The 17,867-nt window shown below is 41.5% G+C and overlaps 1 protein-coding gene across 1 annotated transcript in view; it reads right to left on the bottom strand.

The window, feature by feature from the left end:
- The window catches only part of LOC129771628 (serum response factor homolog), a 561,989-nt gene that overhangs the window by 52,462 nt on the left and 491,660 nt on the right, over positions 1-17,867 (bottom strand). The window lies entirely within an intron of this gene.

The following is a 17,867-nucleotide window of genomic DNA, read 5'->3' as shown; positions in this document are numbered from 1 at the left end:
TGATAATGATTAGGTAGACCTGAAAAGGGCCGTTTTGTTTGGTTGTTGGGTATTGTTTGTTCATTCCACCAGTGTTTAACGGGTGATGATGACAGAAGGATGATAAACAGTCGTTGGATGGTGCGTGTATGATACGAAAAAGACTATAGTAGTCATAGCAGTAGTGTAGTAGGTAGTCTAAAAAGCTTCACGGTAGTCGTAGTCGAAAAGCTCCACTGCAGCGAATACACGACTGCACTATTTTCCGATAGGTGCCGATCATTTCGAGCAGTACGAAATTACTCTACTGTCGTAACATTGTTACAATATAAAAAGGCGAGGCATCCATGATACCGGCTCTCAGTTTTTGAATGTCCAATTAACAAAAGGCGCACGGCCGGCCATCATAGAAAATATTAGAATTAAAGTAGCTAAGTAAAATAAATGTAGTGTTAATTGTCAAATAAAGATTTCGTCTTGTGTAAATGTAACGTGTAATAAAGTTTTTAAATGTTGTACCATATTGTACAATGTTGTGTGTAATCGCGTGCAATAAATAAGCTCGAAGAGAAAGAAGCTTTCGTAGCGACTTTATACCAAAGAAAGCAGCCCACACAACAAATAAAGGGAGAGCGCGATTCAATCACCCCGGGAATCTAATACGCGTCGGGAATTGGAAAGACCACTATTTTTCGGAGGTCACAACATTGGTGCCGTGACCAGGATAGTGGTTCTTTGGAAACGTACCGACGCAGAGACGCCTTTGGGTCTTTGGACAATTGAATAGGCGCCATTTTCACTCGTTATACAATCACGAGACACCATCACGATCAATGTGAATTCACTGGGCGCTGCGATCACGGATTTTGGAATCAGGATTAAGGAGAGATTGAAAAATAATACAAGGCTCATTAGACAGGCCTTCAAGGTGAGGACCTGTCCAACTATTTACATTCCGCTTTCATCTATACCTGGTCGTTTTCTTGGTCCTTCATTTCAATCTACTTCGACGGAGTTCTTGGTGGCCGGATACTAAAACGGTTCTTACGCGTTAATTGGACTACTGGAGGACTCGTAAGGACACTTCTAATACAGCTTGGTGGACGTTAGACGATATCGAGTGTTTGAGAGCTTCTGGACTGACTGGGGAGTGCAAAATTCAAATTTGGACACCAGACGACGAAGGGAAAAGCAGAGACAACTTTTTTAATTTAATACAAGGCCTATTTGACAGGCTCACCAGTTCTTGCTTGTTATTCGTGAATTCTATACGGTGCCAGCAGCATGTCAACGTCGAGGAAGTACAAGGCCTTGATACGCAGCAGGGACTGCGTCATCAACTTTGTTGAACGGATGGACCACTTCCTGAAAACAACAGAGGAATTCGATGAGCAAGCGGTCAAGATTCGTTTGGAGAAGCTCGATCAAAAATATCAGGAGTTTGAGGATCTCCAGAGCGATATCGAAGGCATGGAGGACAACGAAGAAAGCTTACTGGATTACCAGCAGTCGAGGGCCGATTTCGAGGATAAATAATTCGAGGTAAGGTCAGGGTTGGCCAGAAAATTAACTACAGAACATGCGACACCAAATACTGCCACTACACACACAAACAACGTCCCTCATGTACATGCTTCCGTGCGACTTCCTCAAATAAACCTACCAGAGTTTGATGGCAATTTCCAAAATTGGCTTCCGTTTCACGACACTTACGTGGCTTTAATCGACTCCTCGGTGGAACTAACCGACATACAAAAGTTCCATTATTTGCGTGCTTCTCTGAAGGGCGATGCTTTGAAGTTGATCGATTCTTATGCGATGAGTGAGGCTAATTACAGGGTGGCTTGGGATAGTCTGGTTGATCGGTTCTCCAACAAATACGCCTTGTTCGAATATCCTAGAATCAAGAGGGAATCAGCGACTGGCCTGCATGAACTCATCGACTGTTTCGAACGTAACACGAAGATCCTGGATCAACTAGGGGAGAAGAGGAATGTATGGGGAGCGATGCTGGTGCATCTAATGGTCTCGAAGCTGGACGAGGTCATTCAGAAGCGTTGGGAGGAAAATGTCACACCGGATAGAGAACCGTCGTACACTTCATTGGTCGAATTCCTCAAGAGGCAAACTCGGGTGCTGGATGCTGTCTCTGTCGATCAGCAGATGTTCTCCACGTCTTCGTCGTCATTCAGTGGTAGCAAATTCCGTCCAACTAAAGTTTCGGTTAACTCGGCGACTGAGAACTCGCTCCCAAACTGCTTCGCCTGCAGCGAGAAGCATTGGATTACTCGGTGCCCAACTTTCGCTAGTCTTCCGGTGGATAAACGGCTGCAGCTTACAAACTCCAAGCGGCTCTGCAGCAACTGCCTGGTTCGGAATCATTTAGCGAGAGATTGTCCGTCTAAATTTCGATGCAAAACGTGCTCCAAAAAACATCATTCGTTGCTGCATCCTGGTTTCCCTGGTTCTGGATCTAGTTCTGCTCCTATCCCCACTCCAGCGAATGAAAACGGTAACACTTCTGCTCCATCAATTTCCGGCGGCGCTTCGAACTCTGGTCAATTGGTTTCTAGTTCGGTAGCATCAGTTTCAACCAACATGGCGATGGGGCAGCCAAGGTCATACTCATTTCTACTCACGGTTTTGCTAAACGTGAAGGACGTATGGGGAAGGGCCCACCACGCAAGGGCACTTTTGGATTCTGGTTCCCAAGTCAACCTGATGTCGGAAAATCTCTGCAAGCTGCTTCAATTATTACGGCGGGATAGGAAGGTGGAAATAACTGGAATAGGACGATCACGAAGCCGCACGGCTTTCGAAGTTTCCACCACAGTTTCTTCTCGGGTGCAGAATTTCTCGACGTCATTGGACTTTCTGGTTCTGGGGCAGGTCACCGACGACCAGCCATCTGTCTCGCTTCCACAAACGCAACGGAAAATTCCACCCGATATGGTTCTAGCCGATCCTGAATTCAACAACTCTGGTTCGATCGATTTGGTATTGGGTGCACAGTACTTTTACGATTTCCATGTACGCGATGGTGGCCGGTTGCAAATTCGCAAGGTCGACGATACGCTTCCAGTATTTGTCAATACGGTGTTCGGATGGGTGGCAGCCGGCGAAGCAAAACGCATGGATGAATCAACACGGGTCAGCTGTCACGTTGCCAAGGTAGAATCTCTGGATAAGGCAATCGAAAAATTCTGGACGGTTGAAGAGTTGACGATCAAAACGCCACGGTTACAGGAAGAGGAGGACTGCGAGACGCACTTCGTGAACACATTCACACGCGATGACACCGGCAGATATATCGTGCGATATCCCAAACGCATGAACTTCAGCAGCATGGTTGGCGAATCGAAGCAGACGGCTCTGCGACGATTTCTTCAGACAGAGAAACGATTGGAACGAGACCCAAACCTACGATCGCAGTACGTGGATTTCATGAAGGAATACATCAAGCTGGGCCACATGAAATACATCGGTGAAGCAGACGATTCTCGCTTGGATAAATATAAAACGGTCTGCTACCTTCCCCACCACCCGGTATTTAAGGAATCTAGTTCCACCACAAAGGTACGGGTAGTCTTCGATGGATCGGCGAAAACGTTCACAAATCATTTGCTGAACGAAGCTCTACTCACCGGCCCTACGATTCAGGATGAACTCTTGGATCTGATGCTCCGCTTCCGGAAACATCTTATCGCTTTGATCGCTGATGTCACGAAAATGTACCGGCAAATCTTAATCCACCTCGACGACATTCCCCTTCAACGAATCCTGTGGCGAAGTGATCCATCAGAACCAATTCAGGTGTACGAGCTGCTAACCGTCACGTACGGTTTGTCTCCATCATCATTTCTCGCCACACGTGTGCTGAAGCAACTGGCTTTGGATTCCGCTCACAAGTACGAACTTGCAGCACGGACCGTGCAAGAAGATTTTTACATGGATGACTTTCTCTCAGGAGCAAACACAGTAGAAGAAGCCATAAAACTCCAGAAGGAAGTCCAATCACTACTGGCCGAAGGGGGCCTCGAGCTGCGTAAATGGAGCTCCAATAGTCCAGAAGTCCTGGAGAACTTACCCATCGGAGCGCTTGGAGGAGAAACAATGCTGCACTTCGAAGCGGACCTGAAAATTAAAACGCTAGGAGTGGGGTGGGAAACCGGATCAGACCAGCTTTGCATCGAAGTACAACCATCTACGAACGAAGGCATTTGGACAAAACGCAAAATTTTCTCGGTAATTGCGAAACTATACGACCCACTCGGATTGGTCTCACCGGTTGTGGCATGGGCCAAGATAAAGATGCAACAGCTTTGGCTGTCAACTTTTGACTGGGATGATCCTATATCTGACGATATCGCCCGGAAATGGGAGGAATTCGCGGCCTAATTGACCCTTCTGAAAGGCTACAAGGTTCCTCGGTTCGTCTTTCTGGCCGATTCGATCTCCACACAATTTCACATCTTCACCGATGCGTCCGAAGTTGGGTATGGTGCCTGCCTTTACACACGTTCAACCGGCAAGGAAGGTCAAATTAAAACCGAGCTCGTTGCGGCAAAATCACGGGTTGCCCCTCTCAAACGACTTAGTCTGCCGCGGCTCGAGCGGCTGTGCTGCACTTTTGGGGGCGAAACTATACGCCAAGGTTTCAGCAGCGCTGCGGATGGAGGGTATTCCTTGCTGGTTCTGGTCGGACTCAACGGTCACACTCCACTGGATACAGGCACCACCCAATACTTGGCAAACGTTTGTTGGGAACCGAACGTCTGAAATTCAACAGCTAACTCACGGCCATAGCTGGAACCACGTGAAGGGAACAGAAAACCCGGCGGACCACGTTTCTCGCGGAATGCTTCCCCAGGAATTCGTTGCTAACACCATCTGGCGACACGGTCCTTCCTGGCTAGCGAAATCGGATGAATATTGGCCTAAACCCATAACTGGTACTCCACCGGAAGATCTACTAGAACGGCGAAAAACGGTACTTGTGATACATCAACCACAGGAGCATTCTAGCCTATTTTACCGGTACTCATCCTTTTGGCGTTTGGTTCGGATCATCGCTTTGGTTCTTCGTTTTCTGAATCGTTGTCGTCGCAAACCTAACTCCTATCCTCACCAACTCGCATCAGTCGGGGAGCTAGAGCACGCCAAAGAAACGCTTACGAAGATTGCACAGCAGGAGATGTTCACTGAAGAGTTTAAGGAGCTCGTTAAAACTCGATCCGTTTCCAACAAATCATCGTTGAGGTTACTTGGTCCATTCCTCGACGAAAAAGGTATCATCCGACTCGGTGGCAGACTTGAACACTCTTCAGAGAACTATCAGACCAAGCACCCTATGATCCTACCTAAAATACACCCACTCACACGCCTCATCACCAAACACTATCACGAACTCTGCATGCACTCTGGTCCTCGCATGACTTTAGCCATGATGAGGCAAGAATTCTGGCCAGTGAACGGTAAAGCCATCGTCAATCTTGTGTGTCGCAAGTGTCCGCAATGCTTCCGCCAAAACCCTGTCCCTGTCACGCAACCCGTTGGTCAACTACCGCAGCCTCGTACAGCACCTAGCAGAGCCTTCACTGTGGTCGGAGTGGACTACTGTGGACCCGTGTACACGAAACCAGCGCACCGACGAGCAGCACCACGAAAGGCATACATCGCCGTGTTTGTCTGCTTTGCATCCAAGGCTGTACATCTCGAACTGGTCTGTGATCTGTCCACGGAAGCCTTCATCGTAGCTCTACGTCGCTTCATCGCTCATCACGGAATGCCAACTGAGATTCACTCGGACAACGGTACGAATTTCCAAGGGGCAAACAACACACTCGCCGAACTGTACCGTCTCTTCGAAAATAAACGCACCCGGGAAGCAATTGTCAGCGAATGCAGCAAACATCGGATCCAGTGGCACTTTATACCGCCGAGAGCACCGTCCTTTGGTGGCCTATGGGAGGCTGCTGTAAAATCTGCGAAGACATCTCTGGTGAAAACACTCGGCAACCCCTTTGAAAAATATGCGACTGTGCTGGCCCAGATTGAAGCGAATATGAACAGCCGACCTCTGACGTCCCTATCAAGCGATCCAACAGAGCTGGATGTCCTCACTCCCGGGCACTTTCTCATCGGGTCGCCGCTTATCAGCCTGCCGGATCCGGACTACACCCACGTACCAACCAACCGACTCAATCACTATCAGCAGCTGCAGAAACTCATCCAACAACACTGGGACCGATGGAGGAGGGAATATCTGACCGAATTGAACCACCAGCGGGAGAAATCCTCACTTCCGATGGATATCCGAGTCGGACAAACGATCCTAGTCCAGGAAGACGGAAAATCGTCCGTTTCTTGGCCACTTGCACCCATCGAACAAATTCATCCCGGAGCAGACAGAGTGGTACGAGTCGCGACATTGAGAACTGCCAGTGGAACCTACAAGCGTCCTATTTCGCGAATTTTTCCACTTCCTTATGACAACGAACCGAACGACACTCTAGGAACACAAATAGCTAAAAAGGGAGAAGATTAGTTAGTAATTTTGATCAAAAATTGCATTCCTCGGTGAAATTGTTGCTCCGTGCATGTCATGCCTTTTGTTTTTGTAAATTTGAGCTGTCAAATTTAGGTGGCCGGCTATGTATGATACGAAAAAGACTATAGTAGTCATAGCAGTAGTGTAGTAGGTAGTCTAAAAAGCTTCACGGTAGTCGTAGTCGAAAAGCTCCACTGCAGCGAATACACGACTGCACTATTTTTCACATCAACGGGCACCTCTCCGCTCCAATCCAAATCCAACGTTCTGTCCGACAAGGGGACCCTCTCTCGATGCATCTCTTCGTGCTCTATCTTCACCCACTTCTTCTGCGATTAGAGCAAGTGTGTGGGGCAGATTTAATTATCGCTTACGCAGATGACATCAGTGCCATTGTATCGAGTGCCGAAAAGCTTGATGCGATGCGAGGCTTGTTCCAGCGTTTTGAGAGAATAGCAGGGGCACGCTTGAATGAAGATAAAACCACCGCAATTGACGTCGGATGTGTGAATGATCCAATCACTGCACCGTGGCTTCGCACGGGAGGTTCCATCAAAATTCTTGGGATAATCTTCACCAACTCGGTCCGAGGTATGGTGAAAACAAATTGGGACATACTCGTGATCAATTTTTCGCGTCTAGTATGGTTGCACTCTTCAAGAAGCTTATCACTACACCAGAAGGTAACACTGTTGAACGTTTTTATCTCATCACGGACATGGTACATGGCAGCAAATCTGTCTCCAATGGCAGCACACGTGGCAAAACTGACAACCATTATGCGACGCTTTCTTTTCCGTGGTGCGTGTGCAACCATCCCAATGGAGCAGCTAGCGCGAAGACAGGAGGATGGCGGTCTCAACCTTCAATTGCCAGCGATGAAGTGTAAGGCGCTGTTAATCAATCGGCACCTACACGAAATGAGCTCCCTTCCCTATTACAATTCCTTCCTCTCCCAAACAACCGTCCCCCCCTCAGACCTTCCTTGCCTAAAGCTTATCCTAAATCATCATCCAAATTTCCCCTTCCTTCCGCCAATCTCATCCATCGTTTCTTCATAGAACGTACAGCAAAACCGAAAGTGGAAATAGCAAATCCTGCAATTAACTGGCCCCGTGTGTGGAAGAATATTGCTGTTCGGAAGTTATTGCCTTCACAACGTAGTCTTCTTTACATGTGGGTAAACGAAAAATTCTCGCACCGGCGTCTGATGTTCGTTATGAGGAGAACGGACGATGAACCTTGCTTAAACTGTTCTTCGAGTGTGGAAACAATACAGCACAAATTTTTTGGCTGTCGGACAGTACGAGATGCTTTCAATGTGCTACAACAAAAGCTGCTAGTGGTATCTGGTAGACAACGCGCACTCCATTTAGAGGATCTCCTTCGACCGTCGTTGGAGGGGTTTGAAACAAATGAACGAATTTTGATAATGAAACTGTTATTGACATATATCACCTTCATTGATAGTAGTAATGGTAGGATTGATATAGATGAGTTGAAATTTAGTTTTGAAGTCGAGAATGAATCAACCATGTAAATAAATTTTTACCAAACAAAAAAGACAAATAAACGTATTTATAAAAAAAAAAAAAAAAAAATAGGTGCCGATCATTTCGAGCAGTACGAAATTACTCTACTGTCGTAACATTGTTACAATATAAAAAGGCGAGGCATCCATGATACCGGCTCTCAGTTTTTGAATGTCCAATTAACAAAAGGCGCACGGCCGGCCGTCATAGAAAATATTAGAATTAAAGTAGCTATGTAAAATAAATGTAGTGTTAATTGTCAAATAAAGAATTCGTCTTGTGTAAATGTAACGTGTAATAAAGTTTTTAAATGTTGTACCATATTGTACAATGTTGTGTGTAATCGCGTGCAATAAATAAGCTCGAAGAGAAAGAAGCTTTCGTAGCGACTTTATACCAAAGAAAGCAGCCCACGCAACAAATAAAGGGAGAGCGCGATTCAATCACCCCGGGAATCTAATACGCGTCGGGAATTGGAAAGACCACTATTTTTCGGAGGTCACAACAGTGCGTATCAGATAAAGGATACCGAAGTGGAACGAGATATGATGAGAACCGCCCTCTATGATCCTAGACGAGATGTCTCTTGTGATATGTATTGATGAAATAAAGAAAAAAAATTCACCAATGTAATATAAGATAATTATTAATACCGAACACAATTATCAGTTTTTCTTATCAGTAAAAACATGTTACTTTAATATAGCGAAAATATATTCGAAATGGAAAAGGTAATTTTCTTTTATAATTTTTACTTTCTGATTGTTTATTCAACCCAATGCGAATTTTAATTGGACTAACAATACCTAATACTATATGTACTATATGTAGTGAGAATCTATGTTGTACGGGAAAGGGTTAACACAACGGCTATCGTATACAATTTTACACCTACCCTTGTGCTAAATTTTTCACAATACACGATCGGACATTGATATGGAGTTTCACGAAGCAACCAACATTAAAGTTCCAAATTTAAATTTTATTTGCTAGAATTATTCGTATCACTCTTCTTACTTGCAATATAAAAATGCCCCCGACTTTTATGTATTTGCAATGCCGATTTCCATCAGGCAGCTTGATTTTGATGTCTCTGTTTGGGAACACATCTCGGCGGGAGCAAAAGCTCCCTCTACTTTCATGTATTTGCAATGCCTATTTCCCCTAGGCAGCTTGGTTTTGATGTCTCTGTTAGGGAACCGCCGCATGTGTCGTCAATTTCGACCAATCAGAAGTGGGTATTTCCGTTAGGATAGGGGTTGAGATTTTTCAATTGTTTGATAGTTAGTTTAATGATATATATTATTTTATTCAATATAAAAAATTGTTATGGAGTACCGAAATCGATTGACGTAAAAATTTCATCAATCCATCATGAAATGACTGAGCAATAAGCGTTTGAAATTGGAAAATTTTCGCGATGTGCTCGATTCTCGATTTTCAATTTGTACCCCAATATGTTCCCGAAAGACGTAATCCTACGTCAAAAACCTAAAAAAATATAGTTTTGACATTTGTTTGATTGGAAATATGTCGATATTCATGAGAATGGATCAGGCTGGGCTAGCCGAAAATTATCATATTGAGGAAAAATGCAAAAGAAACCGCATCACATCTGTCTGTGCCGGCCTCAAGTATAACCTCCTAAGGTGTACTCACTCCATGAAGGACAACTATGTGTGCATATGCTTGCAATGGTTCTCGATATTTTCTACAAATCGTTCCCATAAAAGGAAAACCTCGCTCCAAGGACATTCATATTGGCAAGAGCGCTAATTGCACAACAGTTGTTAATTATCCCACGCGTTCGCATTATTTCAGCGGTATTGGAAAACGACGTTTCGCAGTTCTGTTGTGTTTCACGTAAAAATATGCCCACCGATAATTTCCAGTTCGAATATAATTTATTCAAAATGGCCCCCGGGGCGACACTCGACGCTGACAGACTGTCGCAATGTGATCGATCGAAAGGCGTGTCCTCGGCGCACTTCTCCACAGTCGCGTAATGGCAAAGCTCACTCAGCTTTTTCGCGCGTACCACAGCCGTACCTGCTCTGCTCTGTGCGGTTTGTTTAAAGTTGCTGTAATTATCCCCCTCGGCTGTGATCGGCTTTAACCGGAGCGCCGAAGTCATTCGACTGTTTCAACAAGTTCATATGCAATCAAACGCAAACTATTCCAAACTGCGGTTCACCTCCGGCCCCCGGTTTAGACCTATCGCGTAGGACATGATCACTGGGCAGCGAAAATCAAAACACAGTGTGCAAAAAGCTCATGGAAAACCGTCCATCAACAAATCTACTGCCCACAAAAGTGTCACCGTAATTTGAGGCACATTTCTGCATTTTAAATCAGATCCAATCCATCACCACGTGAAAGGCGGTGACGGCGGGAAAGAAACAGCGGTAACCGCGCGAGTGGCGATAGCGTAAAACTTTGAGATCTTCGAGGTTCGTTGCACCGGCAAGGGCCGACCGACTCCTTGTTACTGCTGTGAGTCCTGAAGGCGGGTTGGATCCCAATAACGTCTACCGGTGTGTATGCGCGCCTCTCCGTTTGTGTGATTTGTTGATGGACAACAGGAATTTTTGTGGCTCGGTTTTGTTTCGCTGTGGCATTTACGCGAGAGAAAAAATTACAACAGCAACATTACTGCGAGAAGGGTCGTGAAGGGAGAGAGGTGTACATTACAAACTCGTGCGCATCTTCATGATCATCATTTCGAACAGATCGAGAATGGATTCCCCGTGAGGCTATGTGCCAGAATCGCTGCATTCGCGCATGTTGAACTGTTCTGAGAAAGCGTTTTTTTTACTAAAGTCTCGTTGACACGATCTCCTCAAACGACAGGGTTACCTAGGCGTGTGGAGCTTTCTGACGTTAGAAACGAAGTGCGGAGATTTCATCCCTGGAATCACACGAGCAGCAGCCAAACAGTCTCTCTCAGTGGCACTCCACTATCAACCGTGTTCCTTTTTCAGTCCAAAACACACAGCGAAGAAATTCTGGACTTGTTACAAATCAAACTGCCCGCACTTGGCAGCGACGCTGAGTGAAATGAACGATAAAAAACTCAAGTCAGAGCCAGTGCAAATAAACATATAAATAAGTAGAATATTTCACCGGTTTTTCTGTTGTTTTTGTCCGTTTTCCCCAAACCCAACGGCGTTCTTTGCTTTGACTGGCGTGATACCATTTGGAGCGCGATGAGCTCGCATCGGTCATCAACGTCTTCTGCCCAATGCACCGGAGGAGACGAACTGGGGACACCACATCCCAGATATAGGCAAAAACAGCAAGTACAAGACACTTTGCTACCAAACCCCGCCCTGCCCCGACAGTTGGGGAGGTTGTAACGCTTGCGCAGTCTCCGATGGGGCAAAACAGTATGGCCATTTATGCGCACTGCTAATGCTCCAGCAAAGTGACAGGGAACATGCTCTGAATCGTTGATGATCATCGGAGGGGGCGAAAGTGGGAGGAAATCACAGAGACAGGAGATGAAAGTTGTCGATTGTAAGGTTTGATGTGTGTAATGAGAAGTGATGCGTTTTATGGGAAATGAAATCTCGGTTATTTATTGCAATGTCGCGGCTTCTGGGGTTTTCGGGACCCTTGCCGATCAATTCAAAATTCAGAATTTCTGTTGCGTCGAGGCCGAATTCCAAAGCGTATCGATATCTCGGGTTTCTTTTTCCGACCGATTACTGATAGCACGTATCTACAACATCAACGACGACAACAAAAACTTATCATTTCCATGCGATCATAACTCATCCAGTTGATGGAAGCCTCCGTGATATCGCTTGCAGTAATTGCATTTTTCGCCATCCGAAGTTATTCCAAACATGCTCGCTTGGGCCGCCCCTAAAATGGCAAGCAAGGAATAGAGTTTGAGTCGAGACAGCGCGGATTCCGCGAACATATTTTTCCTGACGAGCCGCGAGTGGAGCTGTCGAAAAAAAAGTTTAGCCCCGAATGAGAAGGAGGAAGAAATACACGCACATACACACACATGCACGACTCGACATGATCATTACACATTTTTCTGATTAAACAATAAAATCGAATCAAATCAGTGAACCATTAAAAAATTCCGTCTGCAGCATCCTGAGCGCACACGTTTTCCATTTAGGAAAATTGCCTCTTGTTTGCCTCAGCCTGCGTGTGCGTGTGTGTGTGTGGCAGCGAAAGGATCCCGATAATCGATGCAAAAACGATGTCAATAATAAGCTTCTTCGGGAGATTCCAGTGACCATAAATTTGCTGGGCACGAGACAGGGTAATGTTTATTATTGTACTTATGTTCGGGTTCATTTGCTGCAGAATGGCCCGAGAAACGATTTCATTATGCGGACGTTTAATTTATTGTGAGTTTATATCTTTGAGCATCAGGTCAGAAATCGTGAGCAGTTTTTGTGGCTGGCTAGATTCGCGAGAAAATTCTGTTCGTTTGTTCAAGCTTATTACTTCCGATTTCGACTGAAACCTCTAGTACTGGATGGGAATTATAAAATACTGATAAGACAGTTCGGTTTTTCAGGATTTACAGGGATCCTTCATCCTTGTTTGGAGGAATGAAGCCGGAAATACTTATAAACTCAGATTATGATAAACTCAACCGATATCGCAGTTCTCGTGCGCTGATAACGTGCAGGATAACTGATTATATAAATACTAGCTGACCCGGCAAACTTCGTCCCGCCCAAAATTTGTTATTTGTTTTTGTTATAAATACCTTCAAACATTAACGTTTTCATACTATGAGCAAGTTCATGGGTCCAATCGCAGAACTGTTCATTGATTGATCTTCTATTCGACCCCGTTGAATTTACCTTTTACTATAAAATTCCTAGTATTTCTAACAAAATTCATCATTATAGTATTACATTATTTTCAGACACAATTCTCGTTCAAGATTTTTCAATCATTTGCAAATAACATGTTTTTCCCGTTACATGGAATAAATGTTTTATACAGAAAATTGGACTCATGAACTTGCGCTTAGTAAGAAAACGTAAATGTTTGAAGGTATTGATAACAAAAAACAATTTTTGGGCGGGATGAAGCTTGCCGGGTCAGCTAGTGTACTATAAAAAAAGACACTAAATTAGAAACATTTTTTAAATATCTCGAGAATGGTTGCATTTAGAAAGAGATTGATAAAGAGCTTCTTTGTTTTAAATCATATCAGGATAATTTGTCATAATTTGTGGCTAAAAATGGTTGTTTACATACTAAAATTTGAAGTTTGTAAAATTCAGAAAAATTAAATGTTCCACAAAGTTCGTCAAAAATAGTTTTACCATCTTGGACTTATTTTTTTAAATTTTCTACATAACTTCTTTTTTATATGAAAAAAATATAAATTTAAAATACATATTTTAGATATTGCAAATTAATTTTTTTTGTATATAAAAAAGAGTACTAATTTTTTTTCAGTGTATATTTTATCACGCTTTAACATCAATACTCTATAACTCTTTCTAAGACACTATTTCGATACGACTCATAGTTTTTGAGGTATAAATTATCAAAAATTTCTCTTACTAAAATCGACACGCCCTTTTCAAAAGTTACACTTGATTAAAAAAAAAACCATTGATGTGGAAAACTTTTATTTCCTCCAACCCAAACGCTCATATGTCAAAAATCTCGTAGATAGCGTTCTGAAAAGACTAAAAGGAGTTGCAATGAACAAGGATTACTATACAAAATATTGAATCATAAAATTGATCAACACATTCGAAATATTCGAATTCTTTTGAATTCAAATTATTTCAAATACCGTACGAATATGTGTTTGAATAATCATACATTCGCCATTTTCAGAAAGAAAATATTATGTTCAAAGCAGATGGCAAAACTTTTCACTCACTTTTACTTGACATTATGATGTTATTTAAATAGAATGTTTCGATAGCTTGTTTTCGACTTTCAAAAGAAGGGAAAAAATCTGCATGGAGGAGTATGAATTCGAGTTTGTATCACTGCATACACCCAAACTAGCGTTGGCAGAAAAGACATTATTCTGGGCAGAATAGAGGTTTTTTCTTGTTTTAAAGCGTCAAATGCATGTATGAATGGGGCAGACCTCTCATTCTCTCGCACTGAATGTCAGCTTGGAATTGTACCCAAAAAATCCTAAACGATACCAAGCAGGTATCGAACCAAGACCGGTTGGGTTGTAGGTTAATTCGATCTTATAAGTATACACGGAAAGGAATTTGTTTTTGCTGATAATAAAACGGAGAGCGTGAGCAACTTATTTTTACATTTAACCCCATGGCGTATGATTTAATTTTCAAAAAAGTGGGTCAAGCATTGAGTAATTCACTACTCTGCTGAACGTCTTAGCGCCTTGTGATATGCAAGTGTACCACGAGAGAGACTCGATGTTGTACGTTTTGGCACCATCATTTCACATAAAAACTGTCTTTGTACAGCTTATCGAGCGTATCAAGATCAACATTTTGCAATGCAGAACTTGTCAATGTCTCAATCTTACTCAAAGTTATTGATGGTTTTCACCCAAAAAACCCATGATTTCAATTTTCATTTACTCAAACACAAAAAATAACATACTTTTAAAAATCACACATTATGTAGAGTGAAATATGCTCTTTGAAATGCCGTCAATAAACTTCGTTTTTGTTTGCCTCAGAAAGGATGACAAACAAATGAAGAGGGCGTATTTTTTGGGAAAACATATCAAGAACTTTGAGTGGAGTTGGAATATTGACAAGTTCTGCACCGCAAAATGTTTGTATTAGTGAACTTTAACTGTCTTTCTAAGACAGTTTGCATGTAGAATTTAAAAAATGAATGTTAGAGTAGGAAAACAGTTTTTTCATGGTGACCCTAATGCAATCTAGAAAAAAGGCGCTGTATTGGTTATTTCAAGAGATAGAAAAAAATTGCTCTACAAAGATGTCTCAAATAACTGCATAAAATTGTTGAACTATGTTTACCTCTATGTATGAAGAAAAGAAAGTCATATTTTTTTTTTCATCGACAGTTTTGGTCACCCTATTTTTTCAGCCATTCCATGTCAAACTGATATAGTGGTTCTCAGATTGTCGTAAAAAGTAGTAGTTTCGTTGTTTATCGCAAACTATTAGACCCGTATTTTTTTTGTTAGGGTGCCCATTTTCTTTTTAGGGTGATCCGAAATATCGAAATATCTTTTCCCCTTTTTTGCCAAAAATGACACTTTACAATGATTCAGAACTTGTGAGTTACTGAACCGATTTATATATATATATATATATATATATATATATATATATATATATATATATATATATATATATATATATATATATATATATATATATATATATATATGTGTGTGTGAACTACTGAACCGATTTATATGGTCGACATATCAAATTAAAGCTAATTAGCTAGTCATTCTTGAAAAAATGCTAGGCTTGCAAAAATTTCAGGTTTTGGTTTTGTCATTATTGATTGTATTTGTTTCTTTTTTAGTCTCGGGACCAAAGAAAACCAGGGAAGCGTTTTTTTCGTTTTTGAGTTATGATTCTTCAAAGTTACTCGAATGACTTTTTTTCAAAAATTCTGCATTTTTGAACTACTAGACCGATTTAGATGATCGGCATATCAAATTAAAGCCTACTAGTTTTTTTTGAAAAAATAACGCACTTGCCAATTAATTGCATTATTGTCACATAAATCCAGTCTAGTCGCATAGAAATATTGAACGAAAACTAAAAACATGTTAACTTTGAAAAATAACTTAAAAACGAAAAATAACATCTCTCTGGTATTCGGATACATTATGTGAAAAAACCTCAGCTTTCAGGAAAAAATATAAAAAATATGGCACCCTTGGTCGCGAAACGATGTAAGCCATAAAAAACAAATATGAGGGGCTCAGAATGCAAGGGGTGTAAGTGATTTGATCGATTTCTCTTCATCAACTTTTTATTTATTTCATAACTCAACTGCAAAAACGTTTCAATTTAAGTTTGTGATGGAATCCGATCGATGAGGTTCTGACCTATCTTCCACATTGCCAAATACAGCTGGGAATGTATTTGCAGCTAAATTATGACCAAAAGAGTGAGTCGAAGTAGAGAAATCGATCAAATCACTTACACCCCTTTCATTCTAAACTCCTCATATAATCAATAATAACGAAAACAAAATCCATTTTTATTCAGAGTGCAATACTTTCTCAAACAAGACAAGCTCATTGGCTTTAATTTGATATCTCGATTATCTGAATCGGTCCAGTAGATCGAAAGTTATGATTTTTTGTGGTGGAAAAATGGGAAAAAATGATTTTGCGAATCATCGGTTCTCTTTGAAAAATCATAACTCAAAAACGAAAGAAACGCCTCCCTGGTTTCGAGACATGTTATGTGAAAAATGCAGACCGGCTAATTGGCTTTAATTTAATATGTCGAACATCTGAATTGGTCCAGTGGTTCGAAGGTTATGAATTTTTAGAAAAAATAATTTTTGGCAAGAATACGAAAAAAATAGATTTTTCGGATCACCCCAAAATGGAAATAGTCACCATAACAAAAAATAAAAAAAAACGAGTCTAATAATTTGCGACAAAGAACTAAAATACCACTTTTGACGAAAATCTGAAAACCACTAGATCGGTTTGGCATGGAATGGCTGTTTGATAACATACAAATGAGCGCTCTATCATAAGTAACAACTTTGTCAGTTTGTTAAGACAGTACTAATAAAAATGACGCAAGTAATACTACGTTGAGACGGCGAAGTTCCTCTAGGAACGTTAGTGCCATTGAAGAAGAAGAAATATTATGTTACTGTTGACAAAAAGTGAGATGATATCAGATGAAGAAATAAACACATTATTAAGACAACGGCATCAGATGTTTTAATTAATTTCTTCACTAGGATGACTGAAATGAGCAGCGCAGGAAAACGAAGTTAAACATTGATCCTTACGAACTTATTTAATAATTTTTTACTGGAACTTTAAGAATTAATTCGACTAATAACATAGTCTGATTCAGCTACATTTAATGAATTAGTAACTCTATTACTTAATTTTTATACTGTACATGATTGCTAGAGGAACGATTCGATACCCACATATGATAAGGGCAGCTATTTTGAAGAAAACCATGGATCAAGCCTAGGTTTACAATAGCGAACGGGAACAGGAGTGTCATATTAGTTAACTATTATACCATTGAATGAATCAACCGCAATATCAAACTCAGGTTACTTATCAAGACAATTCCAGGGAATAGTTGCCAACAAAAAATATCATTCATAGCCGACTCATGGAAAATATATTCCGTAGGATTTGAATAATAAAATACAGCAAATAAATCATATGGATATAAAATTCTATCGTTGGTAAGCCACGTTTCTGTTACGCAAAGAATAGCAATTTTCATATTCAGAAACACACATACTCTGTATATTGACGTGGACATGGCACTTAGAATAGCTTTCTAGATTAAAAAACACATAGTAAGGTACAACACAACGAAATAATCAGTTTAGAAACTACAGTCGAAAAAAAAATGAAGTTGAAAATTTTAAGTAATTTTCGAAATGCTGTAAATTTGAACCAAATTTTATTAAAACAAAGTGTTAGGGAAATCAATACAAATGATGAGTTATATAAGTAACTAGCTGACCCGGCAAACTTTGTCCCGCCCAACATATGTTATTTGTTATAAATACCTTCAACCATTCACATTTTCTTACTATGAGCAAGTTTATGAGTCCAATCGCAGAACTATTCTTATAAACCCTGTTGAATTTACCTTTTACTATAAAATTCCTAG

This window comes from Toxorhynchites rutilus, chromosome 2 (assembly GCF_029784135.1).
Source record: "Toxorhynchites rutilus septentrionalis strain SRP chromosome 2, ASM2978413v1, whole genome shotgun sequence".
NCBI classification, from domain to species: domain Eukaryota; kingdom Metazoa; phylum Arthropoda; class Insecta; order Diptera; family Culicidae; genus Toxorhynchites; species Toxorhynchites rutilus.
The sequence above is the reverse complement of the archived record's forward strand: the minus strand, read 5'-3'. Positions and strand labels throughout refer to the sequence as shown.